Raw genomic sequence first — 11,761 nt, 5'->3', positions numbered from 1 at the left:
ATACTGCATGCAGAAGTATTAAGCAACACATTAAGTTTACGAAACACTCGAGACAAATGTAATTAAAGTCAGATCCACTCGTGTCTTAGGCAGTGATATCATAAACCTGTTAATGTACTCATTCAAACACTTTTTCTTTTACCAGCTGTATTCACCTTGCAGGTGCAACTATGTGGCTTTTATCCTGGATAAAGTGTTTAAGTCATGGATGTTTAAAGTTTAACGTCTTCATATTTGTCTAATTATATAGTTGACTTTTCATTCAGGAAGTATGACGCTGCGCTGTCAGTACACTTGTCCATGTTTGTGATTGGTCGAATGCTCCAAATACCACCCCTTTCATGTGAACGTGCACCTAACTAGATAGGACACGGCTGGCTTGAGCGATTCACTTGATAACCCGCGTCGTAGTATCGTTTAGCGAGAGCGCGTATGTTTTGGATTAGGCCAACCGGCTAACTCAAACATATCCAGGTTAGGTTGAACCAGCTTCGTAGTACAGGCCTCTGCTTCCCATCCCTAATTAGCCTCACCTGTGCCCCATTATAATTTCTCCCTCTGTCTACTTAGTCTGCATCCACATTCCCTTCAGTGCCAGTTCGTCTTAGTTATTCCTAGCGTTCCAGCAGTGTTTTTTCCTAGTATCTGATTCCACGTTTACCTGACCCAGCATCGTGTCCTGACCCGGTCCCTGTCTACTCCTCGTCTGTTTTGGTAGCCTTATTGACTGATCTTCCGTGTACCGAACCTTGGCTATAAAGACCTTTTTTGCATCCTAAGCCTCTGTCTCTGAGTCGTGCTATTGACTCCTCCACTTGTGTTCATTCAGTCGTTACACTTCGGCAAAAAAATATTTGTTTCTCCGAATCGAAGGGGGAAAACACAAAAGCATTGTACACAATTTAAACCAATCAATGTTGTGTAATTAACAAGGATAATCTGGTGTGTTTGAGTTGATGAGTAGTGCAGATGTCACTGTAAAATCAATCGACAGTAAGGAGAATACTTACTTCTGGGTGTAAAATCCGGTTGAAAGCTCTTCGCGTCCGTTTATGAAGCTGAAGAAGACTCGGCGCATCACAACTGCACGCCAAAGTACCCTGACCAAGCGTCGCTCCTGGACGTTCAATGAGTGAGACTGTGTTGTTTATAAACGTCTGCATTCTCATACACCAAGCATTCCTTAGACTCTATATCTTTCCTAAAAAGGGTCTTTAAAGGTTCTTAAAAAGTGGAAAAAAAACTCACAAATACACACTCAACATGTGTCATGGTAAATTTCAGATGTTCATTTTCAATTAGGATCACTCTTGGCAAGTAGTGGATTTGAGTCATGTAAATACATTTACTCAAGTACTGCACTAAAGTATAGTTTGAGATACATGTAATTAACTTGAATATTTCAATTTTCTGGTACTTTGTGGTTCTACTCCATCACATTTGGGAGGCAAATATTGTACTTTTTATTCCACGACATCCATCCAACCAACTTTATAAAAGTAGAATTGTTACTTTTCCTTAAGTAAGAGCTATCAAATAATGTAATCCACTGTCACAATCATCTTTGTTCAGGCTTCAGTGACCTTGGTGAGTTTATGAACAGAAACGGATCAATGGAGGCTGTCATCCTTCGCCGTCTGTCACCTTGCTTCTTTATGTCTGTGTGTGTGTGTGTGTGTGTGTGTGTGTGTGTGTGTGTGTGTGTGTGTGTGTGTGTGTGTGTGTGTGTGTGTGTGTGTGTGTGTGTGTGTGTGTGTGTGTGTGTTTGTGTGTGTGTGTGTGTGTGTGTGTGTGTGTAGTGTATATCCTCCCACCTCCAATTTCACCTTGTTTAGATTAGACCTTTCAATGCCACCAGGGCAAAATTAATCAAATCAATTGGCTGAGTTCTCTGACGGACCAATGACCTCCATATCTACACACGCACACACACACACACACACACACACACACACACACACACACACACACACACACACACACACACACACACACACACACACACACACACACACACAAACACTCACACACACACACACACACACACACACACACACACACACACACACACACACACACACTTTTTTTTACTCAGACACAATATTAAGAGTTGTTTTTCCTTGTTAACTTTATTGCACACATTTTTTTATTAAAAAAACCTTACCTACACTGTTTGGGCTAGCGGGGATTGCATTGGGAGCTTTGCCATGTCTTTGCTGTGAGCCTGAGTCTTCAGAGGATCCCTCTGCTGCGGCGGACTTCCTGCCTCATTCCTGTGCCTAAGATGCTGTGTCCTGTGGCTAAAAGGCTTTGATGTTGTAAATGTATATGTGTAATAAATATATTTTCTTACGATGTTTAAGAATGAGGCTGAAAATAATAAAAATGTTGGTGAACCTCTTTTCCTAATTTGGAACAAAGATATATTTCAATAAAGAAATTATCATTATGTGCCGATGACAAATTAATTTTGTTTTTGAGAATTGTAAAAAGGTGGACTGCCAACTCAGACTATCAAGCTTTTCCTCTGTACGCAGACTTTTTAGTGTCCGAATAGCCTATAAAATGAGGCTAAAAGTATTTAATTATTTGCCGAAAATCAATTTGGCCCACTAAAAACTGAAAACCTTATGCTGTGCGAATAGAAAAGTATTTCATGTATTTCAATACTTGAGTAAACATATTCTCCCCACGATAAGGTGTGATGTTAGTTTCTTGGTGTAAATTGTGACCTCATTGTGGCCAGCAGACACACAATAACTCCAAAACATACACAAACTGAGCAGCCTGTCCTCCTACAAAAGACGACCATATAGGCCGATTGTTCATGCCCTTATTACGACCCAGAGACACGTTTTACAGTTTTTCTCGATTGCTAACACACATTTTTTTTTTAATTGCTCAGTTTCTCAGAACACTAAACACAATTCACAAAACCAAACACCCAAAGTGCAAAACACCTCATTTCTCCTGCTAAGTGAAGAACTGCACTCAAAACTACATAAACACTTACCAAATGCAAACTTTAGCACCAAATATAACACACTTCATTCATAATACTGGATTGTTTGACCACTCAAACTACACACTGCTGAGCATAATCTAAAGCACTTTCAACTTTTATGGGCTATGCTCTGTACATAGAGGTTTCTGCAGAGAAGGATTGCTTGAGTATACAGAAATACAATAAATGAAGAAATACAAATGAGTTGTTAAAAAAATAACATTGTGCAACATGCATCTCAGCACATAGTTACTATGCTTCGGATCTCTCTAAGTGTGATGGCATTGTTTGCCAAAACCCAGTTTGTAGCTGCTGCTTCCTGTGCCTCATTGAAAATCCTTGGCCTTCCACCTGCACCTCTTTGTTTCTCAGTCCTTCAGATAAACAACAAAGATATAGTGGTTGGTCAGTGTCTGTGTTGCATAAAAGTACGTTTACCACAGTAAATTGTGCAGGATTGTTGTACAGTTATAGTTTGCAACATGCCAACAATTCAATTACAGTAATGAAGTAAATACGTTTCACACAACAGATATAATTAAGTAATAGCTCACGACAGGCCGTGGTATATGCTCATTATATCACAGCTACTGTAAGGAGCGTGGTTCAGCCCGACGCGAAGCGGAGGGTCGACAACCCCCTTAGCTCATAATTTCTCTGCTTTGTTTCAAGACCTGCTTCAGAAAGCTTTTGAATGGTGGTAATTTTCCAGTTGGTCTATGCTCTTCACGTAGCTCTGCATGTCGTCGTTTAGGTGCTTTTTTTCTGGAAATAAGCACTCCTCAATCCACTCCTCCATAGTAAGACCCCCCCGGAGGTCGAAGTTACGTAATCTTAAATGTTTCCATCTTATGCTTTGTAAGTTTGTTTCGTAACGGAAGAAATGTAAATATATTTATAAAACGGACAAGTCAAATCAAGCAATCTGATTGGTCGATAGCGTTTTTGCAGACCGCTTTGATTACAGATTTGAAAACTTCGTTGCTTGCTTTAAAGTAGCACAATTCATTATGTCAAACCTTGGAAAGTATCTAGATATCCCTGCCCTAATACCAAAGGAACTGCACACTGAATATGTTTTGCCATTTGATGTCTGAACCGCCGCATAAAAAGGAGGGTTTCTGCCCCGTTACTTTTCTGCTGTTTTCTTGTTCCAGTTTGAAAAGCAAACTGCAAGCAGCCATTTAATTGCAAGCAGTTTGCTTTTCAGCCCAACATACCGTTTTTTCTCAGACGCGGAGGGATACTGACTTATTGTGAAAAGTAACTTACAATTCTACCCGTGGTATACGCTCAGTATATCACGGCTAAGAACGAATCAGATTGCTTGATTTGACTTGTCCGTTTTATAAGCACTGATATACCATGAATTATGCAGAGCTAGAAACTGGTAACAGGTCCAGCCTGTCCAATTTTATCAGACGTTTTCGTATTTCCCACAATTAGAAGTTGCCAGTATTAAACTGTGTACACCCTGGAGGTTTAGGGGATACGAAACACAGTGGTGTTATCAAATTTAAAACATATAATCAATAAATGGGTGAAATAATATACCCACATGCAAGCTAAGGTCAGAAGAGCTTTATTTAACAGCTGGTCTTATATCTGTGACTCCTCCTGTTGTTCATTGATAAGCCTGAAACATGCACTTGTCAAGGTTCAGAGGCACATTTTGCAAATATGGCAGTAGCCATTGATCATCTTCAGATAAGATAAGATATACTTTATTGATCCCAAGTTGGGAAATGTTTTCGTTACAGCAGCATACTACTTTGTTCTACTCCACTACAATTCAGAGGTTAACCTGGTATTTTTACTCCACTACATTTATTACATTACATTGCATTTAGCTGACGCTTTTATCCAAAGCGACTTACAATAAGTGGGTTCGACCAACAAAATACAAACTTGAAGAAAACAGAATCATATAAGTACATCAGGTTTCATAGAGCTAAAACATTTCAAGTGCTACTCAACTGGCTTTAGATAAGCCAGTCCTTTATTAGTATATAGGTGCTTTGTTAATAATTATATCGCTCGATTTATTTGAGTTACTTTGCAGATTCTGATTAATGATGTGAAATATAAACAACCCTTAAACCCATTTAATCCAATTGGTCACAATAGTGACCGTAAAACATGTTTTCACTTATAAGGCTCTATAAATGTCACTGAATTATATATCAATGTATTTCCAGAAAATATTGGATAAATAAAAGGTCTCAATTAAATATGTGCAGTGTCACATGTTTAGTGTAAATTGTCACATGACTTGAGCTGTTCACTTCCTGGTTGCATCAAGAGAAGAGGATGGCTGCCTCAAAACTCCCAGAAAAAGGGTTAATAAAGAATGCTAACGTAAAGATAGTACAATGATTTTTGGTAAAAATAATCTTTAAGGTATCTAGTATTGAAAAAATGCATTTGCAATAACTTCACTTTTTTTAATGTGGAAACAGAAAGAGTAAACATGTTGACGGCAACAATAGTGACCGGCGGGATAACACAGTGCATCACATTTACACATACATAGTCTTTTAACCTATCAATGACCCCAACTCACCTTAAAACACATTTATGCATGCAAACTCATCCCACAGATTGTTAATTTTGTCTTCAGGGGCTAAAGCAGCAGGAGGAGCGATTGTCTGACGCTCGCCCCCCCTGTGGTGTTCGTGTTGTTGGGGGCAGGACGGCAGGGTGCTGGAGCCCAGCAGGGGTTCACAGCAGGGAAAGGTCGAGACCCTCCCTCCAGCCGTACCTGACTGAATCACATCCTCTGAGGGATTCCCTCTCACAGCACGAGTCAAACAGACAACAGCTACATGAACAGATCCACTGCAGGTGTTTCATTTCCATATGAACAAAGATTACAGCCCACACTCAGTATCTGCAACACCTGGAGGAAGCATCTGCAACAAGAAGGAGTTTAATTTGAAAGCCAAACATGCAACGTGTTTCTTTTTGGCAATATGTGTGTCCCTTGTAATTCAATTATATTAGACTTAAAGGGCCCATGTCATGCTTTTCCGGTTATTACCCGTCCCCTTGTGTGTTATGAAGGTTTTTATGCATGTAAACGGTCTGCAGAGTAAAAAACCCTCAAAGTACACCCTATAGCGAGTAAAACTCTAACACAGAAAAGACCTCCCCAAAACACCTCGTTGGAGATTTCTCATTTTCCATTGTTTACTTCCTGGGTAGTCTGACATGGGGATACCCAGAGTCCACACCCTCTGCCAGCATTTCACGAAACAAAGCTTCACAAACCTTTCAGCGATTCATGCCGGATAGGTACAGCGTAGGGCAACTGAAGAACGATGCTGTTCCTACTTTGTTTGGACCATAGACTGTATATATAAATGGACGTAGGGTCCGTGACATCACCCATAAGATTCTGCAGAGTTGCCGAGAAGCCCTTAGTAGGCGGAGTCGGCTAGACAGTGACGTCAGAGTTCAACTCCCGGGACCTGCTGCCACCGAGCTGAAAGTTCCAGAGCTAGCTGAAGCTACCAAGCTAAGCTAACATGCTCCCCATCTGCACATTGTCGTGGCATTTTAAGTTTCTAAGGTAAGCGGACATGAAACTATTCAGCAAAACTATAAATAATAATCTAAGTTATTGAGTTTTTAGCATAATACTTCAGAATCTTAAAATCCCTTAACGTTTGTATGCAATTGTGCTAAATTCAACACTGAAATCAAGCAAATATTAATGTATTTGCATGACATTAGTTATTTATATTTTGATATCACTTAATTATACGTTTAATACATTTAAGTCAAGCTAAGGTACATGTGATGGTAGCTAGTTAGTGCTCTTACCTGTGAGGCCTCCTCCAAACAGCATAATAACCAGACTGTATCATTAAAACTAAGTACCAGTTCTAGATCCTTGACTTTAGAAAAACAATTCAAAAGACAACATGTATTTACTGTAAAGACCAATCTTTATTTGAATGTGCCTCTTAACCTGATATATTAGTTATACAGTAATAGTATTGACAATCTAAAAAAACTGAGCAACTCAACAGTCAACTTTATATTTCTTATTGTCTAAAGCATTTATTATTTTCATTTTCCCCCTCTCATATTCAGTGTGGACGGATTGAGACAGATGGACGTCCCGTCTCTTGGTTTGGAGAGGACTGATGGAGGAACCCATGCTGGGCAAAGCTGATACCAACTGCACAGGCCTAGTCTGTCAGTTTATTTGACTAAATGTGTTTACTTATACATTTAATAGGTTTACACCTTCTGTCCATATGTACTTTCTATTTACTGTAAAACATTTGATTAACTTTTGGTTCACATTTCAATAAATTGTATTTGTATTTGCACTCCTTTCGTCCATTATTCTTACTGAAAATGTTAGATTACACATTCACATCTGACTGAAGATTGGCCCCATTTATTTGTGACGTTGCAAACGCTGCGGTACAAGGCACAAGTGATGTGAAGCTCATAAAGCGAGGCAAATAGAAATAATCAGCCGATGGAGTGTAGATGTGGAAATAGGTGCATTCGATCAGCTGACAGTTTTTACAATAAAAGTAGTTTCTTAGTGTACTGGTCTTAAAATCTCTCAGCTTTTAATTTTCCTCTTGGATGTTCTTCTTGACCCTCAGAGAAGGAGAAAATGTTGTGTCTTTCAGGAATTTCCTTTCCTAACAAAAATTACATGAAACATAAAAAATATTATTGCAGAACAAGTGTGTTATTTATGAAAGCGGTGTGTTTGTGTGTTTAGGGGCTGTAGATATTATTATTTTGTAATTGTAATGTTTTTTTTTTATTTCAACAGTGAGCTACAAAGACAATCAGATTATGAATGAAACGTATGAAGTTCATCAACATTGAAATATACGTTATTATCAAAATAATATTTAACTGTTATAAAAACGTAGTGCAACTGTAGAAGCTTGCTCTGTTGTCTCACTGAAATAATAACTTTTACCACTTTTTACAGACAATATTGAGAGATAAATAGTAGCAGTTCTCACTATGTGTTAAATATCTTTGCCTTTAATACATTAAATTAGAAAGCTGACAAAATCATATTGCTTGTTAACATCTAAATGTAACTTTTTACACAGAAAAAACCTTCAACTTCACTGGTGTGTAGGTGATCTAGTATTGTAATGGAATGTATATCAGTGTATTAAAGTCAATACTTCATTCATTTAAACCAATATCTTTCTTGATTTTTTGTACAGTATGAAAAAAAGAGTCTTTGTACCTGAGCTGAAGTTCACTGCTGTGAGTAGTCCAGTTCTGTCTCTCACTCTCTGGTCCAGCCTGTCTGCATCACATGGACACCTTAAACAAACAGATATATATGTAAAGTAACATGTGTACAAACAATATAACTGATTATCTTCTGTTGAACATATTGGATTGTGTATTGTCCAAGTCAGGGTCCTTTTTTATTTTACTGTAACTTTGGAAGTTGTGTTACCAATGCTTACTGTTTATTTGATACCCATTTGGTAATGCAATTAATAAAAACAACAAGGTTTGGGTTCGTTCTTCAGATGACTGTGACGTTAACGTGTAAGCTCAATAATGAACTCCAGCTCAACCAACCATATTGTAATATCTAAGTAATCATCTTGAAATATGACATTAATAATTGTAATATACACACATCTTATTGTGAGGTTGATTTCACATACACTACTTCGACATTAGCTTGTCTACATAGCCAATTTAAATTAACCTTTGCGATGCATACAGTTCCTACCTACATAATAAAATATCTCTCTAAGTTACAAGGATGTCCTTATTTTATCAACCTCAAACAGAAGCCATTTGTTCAACAGTATTATCCCACTTAACGCTTAACACTTGTCTATTTTGTTTTAACCTTTATATATACAGTCTATGATTTTAACTTGGAGGCTACGATTAGCATCGTTAGCACCGATGTAGCTACCACTCGCAACCCAAGCCCATTCATTACGTATATACAGATCTCCCCTCAAAGTTCCCATGAAGCCCTCTGTACCGCGAATGTCAACGGGGGGGGGGGGCGGGGGGGGTGCTAGTGGAGTATGAAGCCCTCTGTATCCCGAATGTCAACGGGGGGGGGGGGGGGGGGCCAGTGTAGTGCACGCGTCTCAAACAAGCCTAGTCTGTTTACAAAATTGCGGCGCGATTTGGTGGGCGGTACCCTGGAAAGAAATCTCTGCGTGAGAAATACAAGGTGTGGCGTGTGAGCGTGTGAATGGAGTGAAATGCGTGAGACTTGAGAGCTCTGATATATACAGTCTATGATTTTAACTTGGAGGCTATGATTAGCATCGTTAGCACCGATGTAGCTACCACTCGCTTACACGCTAACCCAAGCCTTAACATTCATTACGTAGCTGATTAAAATCATTAACACATAAATAAAGCACTCAAATTTCACTTACCGCAAAACCGCATTCATGCACCGTCTGTTTTAACAATAGCCCGATATGAAGAACAAACAACCACGGCCGGCTTCAAGTTGTGTTTCCTGGATGAACTGACCAGGCAGAGTCATTGTAGCTAGCTTCACGGAGCAACTAGAAGAGAGACAAGAAGCTAGCAGCAGCAGTCACTTGACAGACCGTCACTCAATGTGACCACGCCTTAATTTATGCAAAAACTTTAAGACCTAATATAAATAAAAGGGTCGTGTTAGAAAACAATTCACTCACAGATCCATAATCATGAAGGTGGAATCTAACTATATTCATAATAATATTTATTGCATCCATGGGTAGAAACCTGGTAGAAACATATTTTTTTCTGCTGTAAAGTTGGGCATTTTAACATGGGGGTCTATGGAAATTGCTCCTTTCTGCAGTCAGTCCCTATCGGCCAATATATTAACTGCAGTGTGTTGCACTTCCGTATTGGCGTCCTGGCTCTTCCCTATGGGCTCAGAACAGTTTCATAATACACACATGCACACAGAAGGATTCACACTTGTATTTCATGATCCGCAAAAGGATTCACACTTATATTTCCGGATCCACACTTGTGTTTTTCAATGCACACACAAATGTGTTCCGTTTCATATACATGTAAATAAAATCCAAACACAGAAAAAAGTTTTACATATGTATTTTTGATCCACACATATTTTTTTTCCGTTTAAATCCCCTGAACCTGCAAACACAAACCGCTTTCTGTGCATGGATCGCTGGATTTTTAGACTCCCCTGACGCTCACCTGATTCGTTCTTGTAATTTCTCTCATCTATAGCCAATCAGATGTCTCCTCCAGTCTAAGCCAATCACATGAGAGCGCCCCCACGAGGGTAGGATTTATTGCTTGCATGACGCTTCATATACTGTACGCATTTTGCGCAGTCCGGTCAGCTCGCTAAACAGAGGGCGGAGCTTCAAGTGATCATGCAGAGCTTCGTGTCTCCGTCAGACTCAGCAGCTGATCTGATCTCTCTCTCGCGTCCGGTTATACTTCACTCGCGTTTAAGCCCATATCGATCAGATCCAGCTCTCCTGATCGGCCTTTATAGAGAGCACCGATCAAACTATTTAGAGTGAATATCGGCCGATAATGACCGGCGGGGCCGGGCTCCCCCCCGTTGACGGTTCACTGTCTAGCACTGGCTTCGTAGTGCACTGATCGATTAGGCTAAGCTAATCTGTAGCTGCTCCCTCCACACTCACACCAACTTCATGCAGACATAAATAAAGCAGCTGTATTCGCCATACAGGAAACACACATTTAAAACGGTTTTGCCTGCCGTTTTTGTGTACACACCAGTGGCGGTTCTACGGGGTGGCACGGGAGGACAGCGCAAAACGAGAAGCATTTCGGATACAAGTAGACAGAAGGAATGAGGTATTTGAGGTCAGGGTATGGCTGGGGTAGGCTACAGCCATACCAATAAATGGCTTAGCCCCACCATGAACAATGATGTTAAAGTAAGCAAAATAAAGTCTGCCAACTCGCGGAGTAAATTGCACAGACAGCAGTTAGTAATATCGATTTCAGTAGCCACTTGTCTGGAAATACCGAAGACTAGAAACGGTTTTGAACACTTTTGTCACGTAGTGATCGTCTTCTCAATAGAACATCTTTGATAATATCTTCTGGCCAATCAGAATCACGATAACGGCGTGGTGTTGTTGCAGGAATTCCCGACGGAGAATACTTGCGCTGTAGTACATCTCTATATACATCGGTACAACTATAAGACCCCACGTTTTGATGATTGATAGGTGTGTGGGCTGTCTTTCATTTTGACACACAGAACAATGGGGGCTATCCCCCCTTATCCACGATGTAAAGTAATTCACACAGCCTCTTCCCTCTCCTCTCTGTGAGGAGCAGCAGGTTCAGCTTTCAGAACAAAGTAACAAAAAACTAAAATGGCATTAATTTTTTTAAATACCTTGTGTAGTAATATATATTTATTTATTTTTCTTCTCAAGAGAGCACCAGAATGTGTATTTGATGTTAGTATTTCAAAAAATCTCCTGGGGGAGAATCCCCCCAGACCCCCCTGCAGGGGTTGGGTTTTCAACTCTTTCACCTGTGGGGAAATTGCAGGATTGGCTCCAGGTCGCCCTTTTTATTTACTACAAGACAAATGTGCCTTTTTATTTCATACAGTTACATTTGGATTGAGGCAGGGAAATAATCTAACCCTCACGCGTGGCGTTTCACTGTCAAGGGGAGCGTGTATGTAATTACATTGCAAATACTGACTTGAGCCCCACCACTGTATGGGTTAGTCCTACCATAGATTACCCAACA

The 11,761-nt window shown here is 39.8% G+C and overlaps 1 long non-coding RNA gene across 1 annotated transcript; it reads right to left on the bottom strand.

Moving 5' to 3' along the window:
• Window positions 1-6,585: 6,585 nt before the first annotated feature.
• Window positions 6,586-9,968, bottom strand: LOC307014009. Its single transcript, XR_013801127.1, has 3 exons — window positions 9,421-9,968; window positions 8,244-8,323; window positions 6,586-7,671 (listed from the first exon to the last, which is right to left on the bottom strand). It is a non-coding gene; the product is annotated as an uncharacterized lncRNA (long non-coding RNA).
• Window positions 9,969-11,761: the final 1,793 nt, after the last annotated feature.

The sequence above is a fragment of the Notothenia rossii genome (assembly GCF_949606895.1).
Source record: "Notothenia rossii genome assembly, chromosome: 8".
Classification (NCBI taxonomy): domain Eukaryota; kingdom Metazoa; phylum Chordata; class Actinopteri; order Perciformes; family Nototheniidae; genus Notothenia; species Notothenia rossii.
The sequence above is the reverse complement of the archived record's forward strand: the minus strand, read 5'-3'. Positions and strand labels throughout refer to the sequence as shown.